Source organism: Schistocerca americana, chromosome X (assembly GCF_021461395.2).
Source record: "Schistocerca americana isolate TAMUIC-IGC-003095 chromosome X, iqSchAmer2.1, whole genome shotgun sequence".
Taxonomy (NCBI): domain Eukaryota; kingdom Metazoa; phylum Arthropoda; class Insecta; order Orthoptera; family Acrididae; genus Schistocerca; species Schistocerca americana.
The window spans coordinates 327,423,160-327,436,951 of NC_060130.1; the positions used below are offsets into that span (position 1 = coordinate 327,423,160).

At 41.9% G+C, this 13,792-nt stretch overlaps 1 protein-coding gene and 1 non-coding gene across 4 annotated transcripts in view; one reads left to right on the forward strand and one right to left on the reverse strand.

The window, feature by feature from the left end:
• The window catches only part of LOC124555814 (protein lap1), a 150,956-nt gene that overhangs the window by 30,691 nt on the left and 106,473 nt on the right, over window positions 1-13,792 (forward strand). The gene's annotated exons all lie outside the window — the stretch shown is intronic.
• On the reverse strand, window positions 1,245-1,319 carry Trnat-ugu. Its single transcript has one exon. It is a non-coding gene; the product is annotated as a tRNA-Thr (tRNA).

Below are 13,792 nucleotides of genomic sequence, written 5' to 3' on the forward strand. Positions count from 1 at the left end.
CATGGAGACGATCGTAGAGATGCTGGATGTAGTCCTGTGGAACGGCTTGCCATGCCATTTCCACCTGGCGCCTCAGTTGGACCAGCGTTCGTGCTGGACGTGCAGACCGCGTGAGACGACGCTTCATCCAGTCCCAAACATGCTCTATGGGGGACAGATCCGGAGATCTTGCTGGCCAGGGTAGTTGACTTACACCTTCTAGAGCACGTTGGGTGGCACGGGATACATGCGGACGTGCATTGTCCTGTTGGAACAGCAAGTTCCCTTGCCGGTCTAGGATTGGTAGAACGATGGTTTCGATGACGGTTTGGATGTACCATGCACTATTCAGTGTCCCCTCGACGATCACCAGTGGTGTACGGCCAGTGTAGGAGATCGCTCCCCACACCATGATGCCGGGTGTTGGCCCTGTGTGCCTCGGTCGTATGCAGTCCTGATTGTGGCGCTCACCTGCACGGCGCCAAACACGCATACGACCATGATTGGCACCAAGGCAGAAGCGGCTCTCATCGCTGAAGACGACACGTCTCCATTCGTCCCTCCATTCACGCCTGTCGCGACACCACTGGAGGCGGGCTGCACGATGTTGGGGCGTGAGCGGAAGACGGCCTAACGGTGTGCGGGACCGTGGCCCAGCTTCATGGAGACGGTTGCGAATGGTCCTCGCCGATACCCCAGGAGCAACAGTGTCCCTAATTTGCTGGGAAGTGGCGGTGCGGTCCCCTACGGCACTGCGTAGGATCCTACGGTCTTGGCGTGCATCCGTGCGTCGCTGCGGTCCGGTCCCAGGTCGACGGGCACGTGCACCTTCCGCCGACCACTGGCGACAACATCGATGTACTGTGGAGACCTCACGCCCCACGTGTTGAGCAATTCGGCGGTACGTCCACCCGGCCTCCCGCATGCCCACTATACGCCCTCGCTCAAAGTCCGTCACCTGCACATACGGTTCACGTCCACGCTGTCGCGGCATGCTACCAGTGTTAAAGACTGCGATGGAGCTCCGTATGCCACGGCAAACTGTCTGACACTGACGGCGGCGGTGCACAAATGCTGCGCAGCTAGCGCTATTCGACGGCCAACACCGCGTTTCCTGGTGTGTCCGCTGTGCCGCGCGTGTGATCATTGCTTGTACAGCCCTCTCGCAGTGTCCGGAGCAAGTATGGTGGGTCTGACACACCGGTGTCAATGTATTCTTTTTTCCATTTCCAGGAGTGTATATCAACGGGGATAGGTAAAATGTGTGCCCTGACCGGGACTCGAACCCGGGATCTCCTACTTACATGGCAGATGCTCTATCCATCTGAGCCACCGAGGGCACAGAGGATAGTGCGAGTGCAGGGACTATCTCGCGCACGCCTCCCACGAGACTCACATTCTCACCTTATATATCCACACACTATGTCCTTAGTGTCCCACTCCAACACACTCATTACTCGTGGAAGACATTCTTTCCAAGTCCCGTAAGAGTTCGGGGAATATGTGTGCATCTGCACAGAAGAAGAAGGTCATGGCCGGTATTGCCAGAACTATATATTTATATGGATACGGTGTGTGTTCTTTCGGACAAGTCCAAAAGAACAGACACCATATCCATATAAATATACTGTTGTAATTGGTCAGATATCCTGGACACTGGAACTGGGACAGGGTTGACATCCGAACTGGCCCCCCTATGTGTTGTATTGGGGAATCTTGCTGGCCACAGGAGTGCCTCAACATCACACAGACAGTTCATAGAGATGTTCCATGTTTGGACAAGCATTGTCCTGTTGAAAATGGCACCACAATAATGTTGTGTGAGAGGAGGTAACTCATGAGGATTCAGTAAGTCCATTACGTACCAACGTGCCATCAGAGTTCCCTCAGTCGCTACCAGCCGTTACTTGAAGTCACACTTGATGGCTCCCCACTCAATGACACCAGGAGTAACACCGCTGTGCCTCAATGAAACACTGTAAGAATGGGACCTCTCTCCAGGTTGCCACCAAACTTACCGACAGTGGTCATCTGGGGTAGTACAGAACTGTCATTCATTGCTGAACACAGTGCAATTCTATTTGTCACCAGTCCGTGCTTTATGGTCAGGACACCACTTCAAACACAGCTGTTTGTGTCGTGTTAATGGTAGCCTTGCATGGGACTGTAATTCCCTAGTCTGGCCACTGTTAATCACTGACAAATGGTGCAGGATGATGCAGAATGTCGCAGGGAGCCCATTACATGTTCTCGGACGGCAGGTGCAGATGTGGAGGGCTACAATATACTTGGTGCACAATATGCCAATTCTCCTTTATGGTGATTATATGTAGTCGACTAGAACCTTGATGCCGAGTGTGGCTGCCTTTCATTCCTATGAAGTGCAACGTAGGATCACTGTCACACCTGAATGCCACACAAATCTGGATCTTGCATGACTCATTCAGTTGGCAAACTGGAATCACACTATGAGGCCAATTTCAAATTTTGTCAGCTGAAGATAACACTGTCTCACATGAGTGTGTGGCATCTCCATGTGATGCTATTCACACCCATTAGACACTCTACCAAGCCTTGTAATAACACTAGTGCACTCTGATGGCCGTTTTACCTGTCACAGAAAATTGCAACTGTAATCATTTACGAGTAAACCACCGCCAGTGGTGTGTCTGTGTACAAAGTTACATCAACATTCAACAGTGTTTTCTGGTTGTTTCAATTTTGCTATCAGGCAGTGTAATTACATCTATGTTTAAAATTCGTGTATTCTAAAATATGCAGTTAAATGAAAACTGAAAAGATGAGTTCGATTTTTTCTCTATTTTCTTTTTTGTTCATTAAGAAAATATAGAAAGCAAAAATATTTTTTATTATATATTGGTGTTAACCGAAAGAAGTGCTGCATTGTTGTTGTTTTTGTTGTGGTAATAATAGTTGTTGCAAATGGGCAGATTGTGAAAGATTGCTGATGGGATTAATATACATTTACGAAAACAAAATAAAATTGCAGGCAGATTTCAGTGCAATTGTGTACTAATTATATAATTATGAGTTTGCCATACTCTGTGTTCATAGTGCTTAAAGTGAACAGTGCCATATTCTTTGCTCTCTCTCTCTCTCTCTCTCTCTCTCACACACACACACACACACACACGCGCACAGAGAGAGAGAGAGAGAGAGAGAGAGAGAGAGAGAGAGAGATATGGTGATTGGTGATTACAAAACAGAGGAATTCTAAACTGTCTGTACATGGGTGACAATGGAAAACTATCTTTATGGCCATATATATATATTTCCATGTAGTTCTCAAGTGCTTTTTACGTCATTCACAGTAACATGTGCTATATTCGTAATGGAGAACTCCTGTAACCTTAAGCTGCAGCTGAATAACCGAGTGTGTTTAATACCATCTAAATTGGCTATGTCCTCTCTCTACCGTTGACTTCCTGTTTGAAGCTTGTACAGGCTTCGTTCACTCAATTAGTCTCACCCTCATATCATCTTTATATCTTCAAGTCCCACCATAAACTGCAAATCCACTGTCACTCAAATACTTTTTACCGTATTTACTCGATAATACAACGAGGTCTTTTCCCAGATTCTCGATTCGAAAAATACAGGGTTGTATTATATTCGTAGATTGAACAATTGCTGCTGTGATTAACATTTTTACCTCGTTTAATAGAGTACATGGAGATCGTCTTGCATTTGCAGATGAAACTTTGTCTATTGAGGTCACATGCAAATTTATTTTAAAGAATTCGTAAGGGCAAGGCTGAGGAAATTATGCTCGCGTTAGAACAGACTCAAGATTTCCCGATACACCGAAGCGCTTGATACAGTGTCGATGGGCTCGACCACGTGGCATTTGACTCACGCGGCGCTTGTGCCAGGGATACGCGAACTAGTCACTATAATATACAATCTACTGCTATGCTTAAGACCTCACAAGAGAAAATAGCTCTAAATTCTATCATCTTATAAACTTTTGTTGTATCTGAACAGCTTTGTAACAAAAGTTCCCATACTTGTATGGATACCCTGTACAAGCTTTAATGCTGCTATTTAAATAAAGGTAACATTCGAAAGCGGAAATGTTCTTCAAAAAACATTACGCGACTCTAAACCCAGGTCAATATTTTATTTGATTATGAGAGACTGTAATGATTTAGTAAGTATTAAGTGGTTGCAAATGAGAAATTCGGTCGCGTTTAACATATCAGAATACCCGTTTACCTTACCAGCTTTATAACAGGTGATGGCGACATTCAGATGAAACAAGAAGGGAAATTAATGTGAAATCTCTAATAAACGAAATAAATCATATTAAACTGACTAATTGTTGTTGCGACAATAAATTACAGCAGCAAAATGCGTCTTGGAGATAGTACCTACAGACGTCACTAGATCGCAGGACCAGCGGAAGTTCTCATATTGGACTGAATCTTTATTGCGATATTTTATTTATGTATGAGTTGCTGTTGTTACATATGACTTGCGCCCCCAGAAGATACTGCAGTCCCGTGTTTCACAGTTGCTGGAGCACAGTGCCACGGAAGGGTCGGAGAGGAGCGTTGATTGCAGCCTGGCTGTCAATTCGATTGAGGGTGGAGAGTAGTTAGCGGGCAGTAAATTACGTCAATCTTGACAAATGTGGGCATATATAACGCTTACTTCGGCTTTTTAGGAACATCTAACACGTTTGAACTGTAGTTTGCGTGTCTATTTGCAGTCGGAATTGAATTGCCTTTAAAATTGGACAGATACTCAACAATAGTATACCTCTCTGCTGGAGACTGTAAAAGTCTAGATTATGTGATTCATGCGCTCACCATGACGTCTTACGTACGACGGGAATGAAGGGGGCGGGGGTGTCAACTACTAGTTCTACGCAGCCAATGAGAGAGTGGCCGACGGGCGATTTCTTTGGTAGCAAGACACATTGCAACAAACGTCAGTATTCAGATAAAAGCAACTGTGTGCGCACGTTCCACGGTAAGCATACCCTCAGAAATTGCAACATATTCGGAAGGAAAAAAAGTTGTTATTTTCATTAGTTAGTATATGTTAAAAAAATTTCTCTAGAAACCTCTTGGGATAAAAAGGGTGGTCTTATAATCAGGGCCGTCGTATAGTCGGGTAAATGTGGTATTTTCTTTCCGAGGTACAAATTCCCTTTCCCCTTCCGCTATGGCCTTCATGTTTTATAACTTGTGTTTCTTTATTGTCATAACTCCTATCCCTGGTAAACAACTTTCGCAAGCTGTCCTCACACAGGACGTAAAAGCGCTCGAGGACAGGAGCGTGGTCGAGTTTTGTGACGTCACAATGTGGAATTTCACATTCTACAACATTCCAGAGCATGAAAGACTGAAAGGGACAAGTCCTATTTTTGTTTCGTGGAGAAGAACATGGCCAATGAGGTGTAAGGTCTCATTCTAGTCACAAGCAGAACTTTGGGGAAACGCCATATTAGATTTCATCATTTTTCAGACGAAGTCCATATTTCGTGGGTTTTGCATTATAATGTACGCCGTATGAATATACTCTGTTTCAAAGCAACACCACATTAAGGATCTCTCGAAAATGCGTTGTTTTTTATATAGTTTGTTTTAACAAAATAATGAGAAATGTCACATAGGTGGTTAAAGAATTTAAAAATGATAACATTGCCCAAGGAGGCTGTAATCTATTTATTGCCCATACTGATAGCTTAATTTTGACCATTTGTCATTTTCAAGCACTCACCACAAGTCTTAAGCTCCACATCGTATTTGACTAAATAGCCAGTACATATGGAATGGCACACACAGTTTTCATGTGGTGTGTAGCACAGATACAATCCAGTAGTGCATTAGATATCATCCGCATTGGTAATTGACATAATCTAGTGCCCTATTGGATTATATTTGTGCTACACACACACAAGAAATTGTTGTGTGCCATGTGTACTTGCTATTTTGTCAAATATGATGTGAAGCTTGATGCTTGTGATATGTAGTTGAAAATGACAGATGGTTGAAATTAGCTAACCGCATAGACAATAAATAGATTACAGCCAGCTTGGACCATGTTTTTGTTCTTAAAAAACTTCAGGCTGTGGACCTCAACAAGAACAAAAGTCTAAAGAAGTTCCATATTTAGTTGTTTTTGTGTTATAACTTGCATATTATGAAAGTATGCCATTTCAAGACAATGACACACAGAAAGTTTATCAAAAATGTTTCATTCTCAATATGATCTGTTAGAATTTAATGCCAGTTTATAACATATGAATGGTTAAAGCTTTTAGAAATTTACACTAATAATAAAACTGTAAAACTGTTGTATCTGTCTGTCTGTGCTAATCTTTAAAATGACTGGACCAATTCTTTTTGTATTTGAGGGTGATTTGGATTCCCCACCTAGGCCAAGTATCAATAGAGAGCACTTGTCAGAGATACTCGGGCTCCAGTCGACAGCCGCAGCTTGTGCTTGCATGGAGCGCAGCTGCTGCGGGAAGCACGTGAGGTTGCACAATCCTCTGACTGCTGTTTAACAATATGCCGCAGCCCAGCAACGGTGGCCAGTTGCTCAGTATTCACTGAAGTCTCACGTGTGTGCCATTGGATAGCAGAGTATTTTGACCTTGCCCGATTACCGTTTTGTGATTTGGACTTTATCTTGGATTGTGATACATGCTTAGATGACTCGGTTACACTCTGGACTTGGGTTAGTTGTTAATCCATCATGTGATGTCTGTTGTGGGTCACCACTGCAACCACTTGTTTCATTCCACTGGCCTCCTTGTTGTGACCAGTGCAAGTAATCACGAAGTGTGCTTCTATCTACGCAGATTAGGATGGAAAGGTTTTCATGGGGTTTTCACAGGTAATGTGAGCATATCTTGTGTCAATGTATAGGCTTTATTGCATCAAAATCACATCGCAAGGAAAAAAGATGTCATGTTTTAAAGTTTTATCTAAAATCATTATGTCTGTCTGTCTGAACACGCTAATTTCCAAAACCATGAGATGAAATTTTATGGGGTTTTCACAGGTAACTTGAGTGTAGCTTGGGACAATGTACAAGCTTTATTTTATCAAAATTTGACCATGAAAAAAATCATAATTTAAAGTTTTAGGAGTCTACTCAGTTTAATAGTTCAGATGTTTACCTTAGTGATGGTATAGTAAACCAAAGAAGCTTCAGTGACAAAAGTATTTTCGGAAGTTTACGTCAGTGCCAGAGTTAAGCACTGTAATCTTATCTTTATGAATACTTGGCTAGGAGATATGGATGTACTGATTTCACTGGGTGTATTAAAAACTAAATGAAATCACTTTGCTTGTTTTGATAGGTTTTATTTATATTTTACTTCTTGGCTAGGAAAAATGAATTTATTGACAATGCGATCCCCTAACGGCACTGTTTTTACCAAATGAGATACGGAACCCTAAAAAGTGATTGTCTCCAAGGCTCTCCTTAAACTTCAGTGTGCAGTTAGGTCTGTAAACAACGAAAGATTAAGTCACGGGTTTCTCATTTGGGAATTTCATTGGATATTGATTGTTTGTGGGAAAATCACGTTGTGCCCATGTGAGAAGAAGTCATGTCTGTCATCTGTCATCCAAGCTCAGTTCCATTCAGTGTGCACTGGGATTGGAGCCATTGTTGTTTTCCGAGATGGTAGCTTTGTGTACTAAATCTTGCACATTGTATTCCCCCCAAATGTCTACAAACTGAATCATGCATTCTTCCTATTATGCTATACTGTATACATTAATTTCCTTTCTTTGGTATCTGTAATGGTGTCATTTATTATTTATTTTTATTTATTTATCTATCAGGTTCCATGGGACCATACGAGCCAGAATTACGTGGCCATGGCACGGGGTGGCAACGTAGTTTACAGAGTACTGTTTAGAAAATTTATAAGCAAAGAAATTAAATAATTAATAAAACACACAGAAGCTGTGAGGGATTATACAAATAAATAACATATTAAAGAGAAAATTTCTCAGCTACTGCAGTGAACTCCTGTAGAGGATAGGAGGAGTGAACCGCAAGGAAAGTGTGTAAATTGTATTTGAATATTTGGTGTTTGTCACTCAGTTATTTCAGTACTACTGGAAGTCATTTGCAAATGAAACCTTCTGAATAATTCACAGCTTTTTGTACAATGCTTAAAGAAGTGTGATACAAGTGAATATTGTTTTTCCTTTTAGTGTCACTAAATGAAATAGCATTTTCTTCTGAATGAGTCAATATTGTGAGCAACAAATCTCATGATGGAGTATATGTACAGATATGATAGAGCTAGAATTCAGAGACTCCTGATCAGCATTGTGCACAAAATGTGCAAACTGGCATAGCAGATCAGTGAATCTACACTTTTCTGGGCTAAGAACATTATTGGTGAGAGCACAAAGTTGCTGCAAAATAAAAACCATATGAGGTAAGAGGCTGAAAGTAAGCGAAGTACACAAGCCTCACCCTTTCTGTGTCGGATAGGGGAGGTTGTTCTGATAGTGAAAATAGCAGCATGTAGTTTCTGCATAAGATCTAAAATGTGGTGCTTCCAAGAAAACCTTCCATCTAGCCTCAGTCCTAAGAATTTAAAATAGCTGACTTTACCGACTGTTTGACCACCTTGGAACAGTAAAATTTTGTTTTTACAAGAGTGTCGTATAAAAAACTATAAAAACCACATAAGTGGAGAAATGTACGAGACCATAAATAAGTAAAGCCATATATGCAATAAATGAAGTCTATATCATGTCTGAGAGCAGTAATAGATGCTTAAAGCCAGTGTTGATTTTTGCCTACGATTTCTTATAATAAAAATTTCCACGCAATTGCAGCTAATGATATTAGAAAACTATGTATTTTTGACTCTTACTCTGTGGAAACAGTGCATAATTCAATGGTTGTGTTGGTTGAATCTGGCTGTTTATGGGAGGGCTTGAAAGACATATGCTAAATAAATGCTCTCTGTATGAGACTGATTCAGTTTGTTTATAACTTTCTGAACAACATACAGTAGTGATTCTGAGTGGCATGGATTTGACGAGTCCACAGGCGGTTTGCAGAGATATGGGGCTTTAGATGTCTATGCACAGTTAACGCAGTTCCCATGAATTATAGACTGGTGATTTGTGCATGGAGCTGGCGCGCAATGATATTCTGGATGTGTTCCATTTGGTACAGATCAGGCAAATTTGATGACCAAGACGTCAGTGTTGGTTCACTGTCATGCTTCTGGCCATAAGATGGTGACAATTATCCTGCTGGAGAATACCATCCTAGTCAGGAATGGATAACATTTTAATAGCCTCGTATAGGTTGAGAGCATTACAGATATTGTAACACCTCAGACTGAAACAGAATGGGGAAGGAAATAAATGGTGTCTATCTGAGAGGAACTGTCCCAACATTTTCCGTAAGTGATTTAGGAAAACCAGTGAAACATGAAATCAGGAAAGCCCGACAGGTGTATGAACCCCACTACCTCCAAATGCGAGTTTACTATCTTAACTGTTCCACGTATGTCCATCATTTCTCGCAAGGCTGATAACGTCAAAACATTGGTGGGAAAGCTTCAGTGGAGTTTTTTTTAATGAATAGAGAGTAATTAGAGGCAAGTTCTAGATTTGAATCATGCAGTTGTACATTCTTGGATTGTTCAGGTAGAAGTAAATTATCTACATAGGGTGTGCTTGAGAAGTTATGATTGTTTTCTATTACTGGCCAAATGGACATTTTTAGCTTGTTAGAAAAGGTAAAAATTAAGCTAAAAATTCCCGTAATAACATTTCATGAGGATGTTAAAATCATATGATATCCTTATATAAGAACTTAATGAGTAAAATTTAAAGTGTATGATCAACAAGTTTTCATGGAAACTGCATCAGGAAATTATATAATGTAATGTTGATTGCAATTTAAATAATGGAGGAATGAAGCTCCCAGGACACACTGTTAATCACCCTCTTTGATGAACACAATTGTCTTCTAGAAGCACGTAGATGATATAGAACTGCTTCCAAGCATTCACGTGCACAATCCCCACTGATGATCCAACAGAAAGGCAGAAAGGAGTTATCATGCTTGATGTGTGACTGAGCACATCATGATGAAGTTGCCTGGTTTGTTGGTGTACCAACAAGGACTGACAAATGTGTCTGCAAGAGGAGGTATGCCACTCACAGCCATGTAACATGGCACATGAACGATTGTAAAAATATCTCAACCAGTAGGGACCAGCCTTGTCAATGACAATTGCTTTTCAGTGCAACAGGAGTGTAATCCAGGTAACTATTTTACAAGTGAGAATTTGAAGGGAACTGCATTCAATAAAAATTTAGAGTCTGGTACCTTCCTAAAGGCCATCACTCACAGCGGCACATGAAGCACCAGGTCTACAATGGGCCAAACAACACAGACACTGGACAGTGCATGACTGAAGGTGTGTAGTGTGGTCACGATTTTGTCTTATTTCAAATAATTCACAGTGTAAAGTGCAACAAAAGTGTAATCGTGTGTTTAACCTGCAATAAGTGTACAGTGTAATTCAGACGAGAGGTGGTTCTACGGTATTTCCGCAGTGGTGACTTGGGCCTCCCATTCAAGTTACCGTAACGTGAACCAGGATGTTTATTTCAACATTCAGCATAAACATGTTGTGATCCAGTGTTAACTCAATTCTCATTGGATGCTAGAGCTGCCACCTCAGTCAGATCATAAGTTTTACAGCTTGACCTATGTACTATAATTTTGCTTCGGTCTGTTCCAGTGTTGACATATTTAGCATTCTTCTGTAGAGAAAGAAGAAATTAGGGTTTAAAAATCCATTGACGATGAGGTCGTTGAGAAGAATCATAAGCTCAGATTAAGGAAGGACTGGAAAGGAAGTCAACTTTGACCTTTCAAGCTAACAATCCTGGCATTTGCCTTGATCAGTTTGGGGAAATAATCGAAAATGTAAATCTATATGGTGGGATTTCAACCATCATTGTCCCGAGTGGGACTCCAATGTTTTTCCACTGAGCCACATTCAAGTGTCAGCAGTAATTTTGGGCATTAGGATGATCTTCAATTCAACTTTTAACTAATTGCAGACATTCATGCAGGGTGCACACAAATTACTACCACAGGCTCCTCTTGTGCTTGGTTCTCCTGTTTCTGTTGTTGCATTACAGAGACAGGTTTTATAAGTATAAACCCACCTAATGGGTGTATGTTAAGCATGCTCACTGTAGTGTAGTGGGTAGAGAGGCAGAGTTGTGAAATCAAATGTTGTTGGTTTGTGTCTGACTGTCTCCAAATATTTTTTTGTTCACATTTGTGTTTTGTAAAAAAGTATGGGAGTTTTTGTTAATCTACTAGAAGTATGACCTGCAATATTCCATGTTATGTACATATAAGAGTGCTCTCTCTCTCTCTCTCTCTCTCTCTCTCTCTCTGGAATGAGTTTGTTCAATCTTATTACCATGGCAGGGAATATACATCAATGAATTGTAGCATTGCTTTCTACTGCCTGATTCAATCATAATTCAGTATTTATTTATTCATCCAAAAAGCTTTCCAGATTGTAGGACACACAGTTCCTTTATAAATATTGTGTATAACTGTATGTACTGTTGTGCAGCTGAATAATTGTACTCTTCACATTTAAATCTTTTGAAGAGTTCTACCAAGTAAGGTCAGGACAGAGAAGGCTAGCTCTGGGCTGGTGTGCAAATCGGAATGTCAGCAGGGTGTACCACCGATGCAACAGATGTTAGGTCATGAGGTGAACATTGCCACACATTCTCAGCATGAGGAATGCAGAAACACTGATGTTGCAGTGCTACATAACAAGGCACTGTGCAGTAACAGTACATAACTTCAATGCCAGAACACCACTGCAAAGGTAAACATAGGCAGATAAACCTGAACTCAGCAAACCAGAATAATTATTAGATTACTACAGTGAGGTGAGGAGTACTGACAGAACTGATAAATGAGGGCAAATGCGTTCGTACACCCAGACCAACTGCGTTGTAGGTGCAGGTTGCACCCTTTAAATAATGAGGCTTTCAGAGCTCAAAGAGATGTAGTTGTACTGCCATTCTGTCCATGTTGCTGGAATCAGGAAGAAGGCCTGTGTTGAGTTTCAGTGAAACCACAAGAAGCTGATGGTCCACCTGCTTGCTGACTTTGACACTGAGACACAGCCAACCTGATGCATACCAGAATTGTGCTCTGCCATTCCTGTCTACTAGGAGATAGCACATGAGAAGGCTGGTATTCAGCCAGCCCTCTTCCACTACAGAGATGATCTGCAAACTGACATCTCCACACGAACCAGGCATGGTGCGTTCGCACAACCTGCTGACTGACTCGTGAAAATCTGCTGCATTCTTGGTTGATCCATGGCAGATGACCAGGGCCTATTCTTCGCGATGACTGACATCATTGACCACAGTTGGCTACCCTCACCTTAACGCGCGATGGTCTGTATATGAGAGTGCTGAGGTTGGAGCTGCACTGTATCGCTGCATGTCGGGGCAGGAAATGCGTTCTCGGCCCTCTGCTGCCACCAGCACAGCATACAACCACAGTTCACTGCCCTGCAATGCAACACTACATCTCGCTTACAAGGCATCTGCAAGATATCGCACCTTGCTGATAAGACATCAGTACTTCTCCTCAGTGTGCACTTATACCAGCCCTCCAGCTGCCACCATGAAGACACTGTACTATGAACTCAACAGAATAAATAAATGATCTGCAGATACTACTGTGTCACTAAGGTCTCCTGGCATAAACTGGAACACTCGCCCACACTTCATGCCCAGCCTCCTGTTTACAAGGTGAACGCAGCTCCCCTGGTCACAACGTTGGTGTCAGAAGTGGCTTTCACCTCAGCACTTTGGGGGAAGTAAACCTATATTTACAGCATCGACCATCATCAAGCTGCACCAGCAAAATGTGATGTGGTGAATAAATGTATCTGTTTGTGTCATGTCAAATTGCATAGGCATCAATAGCTCTCTTAAGGCGTCATCTCTTAAACCATTAGAGCCTGTGGAATTGTCATTGTTGAGAGGGAATGTTAGGGAAACTTACTTAACACCAGTTCAGTGTAAGTTTTGTAACCTGTCAGCTCATGAATTGCCGTGTACCAAAGCTGTACCATTCATTTGTAGTACTTGTAGACCAATTGGCACAGGATTGTTGTGAGTCTTGTTGGGTGATGATGCACTGAAGGGGATAGTGTGTAATTACTGTTTATGTGCTGAACATGCTGCATCTCTATTTCTCTTGTTGTTGTTGTTGTTAATGGCAGTGGTAAATTACGCAAAATGCCGGACACACATTCTGCTACTACGGGTGAGTGTGTTACCTCTTTAATGGAATAAGCACAGGCATTGTCAGGATTGAATTCCCTGCAACAGCAGTAAAAAGAGGAGGTACGTAGACAGGTAGAATTTCTACAAGCTGTGGTTCAACAATTGCAGTTGGGGTATGAGGAAAGCCATTGCATTAGCATCTGTATACATCACCCCTCTTGATCCCTCAGCAGCTTCATTAATAATGCTTATTTATGGCAAGTCAGCAGAGGACATAACTGCGTTCATTGACAATGTTAAAACTGATGTCACAATGAGTGGTTGATCAAATGATATTACTCTCCGTGTGGCCAATTTATGATTGGTGGGTGAAGCAGAGACATGTTGCTGTGCCATGAGGTTCTTGGTAAGGCAGCAACATTCTAGCAGTTAGCTGATGGTTTACAACAACGTTAGCAGAAGCAGAAAAGCACTAGGTTTTTCTGGAAAAAATTGAC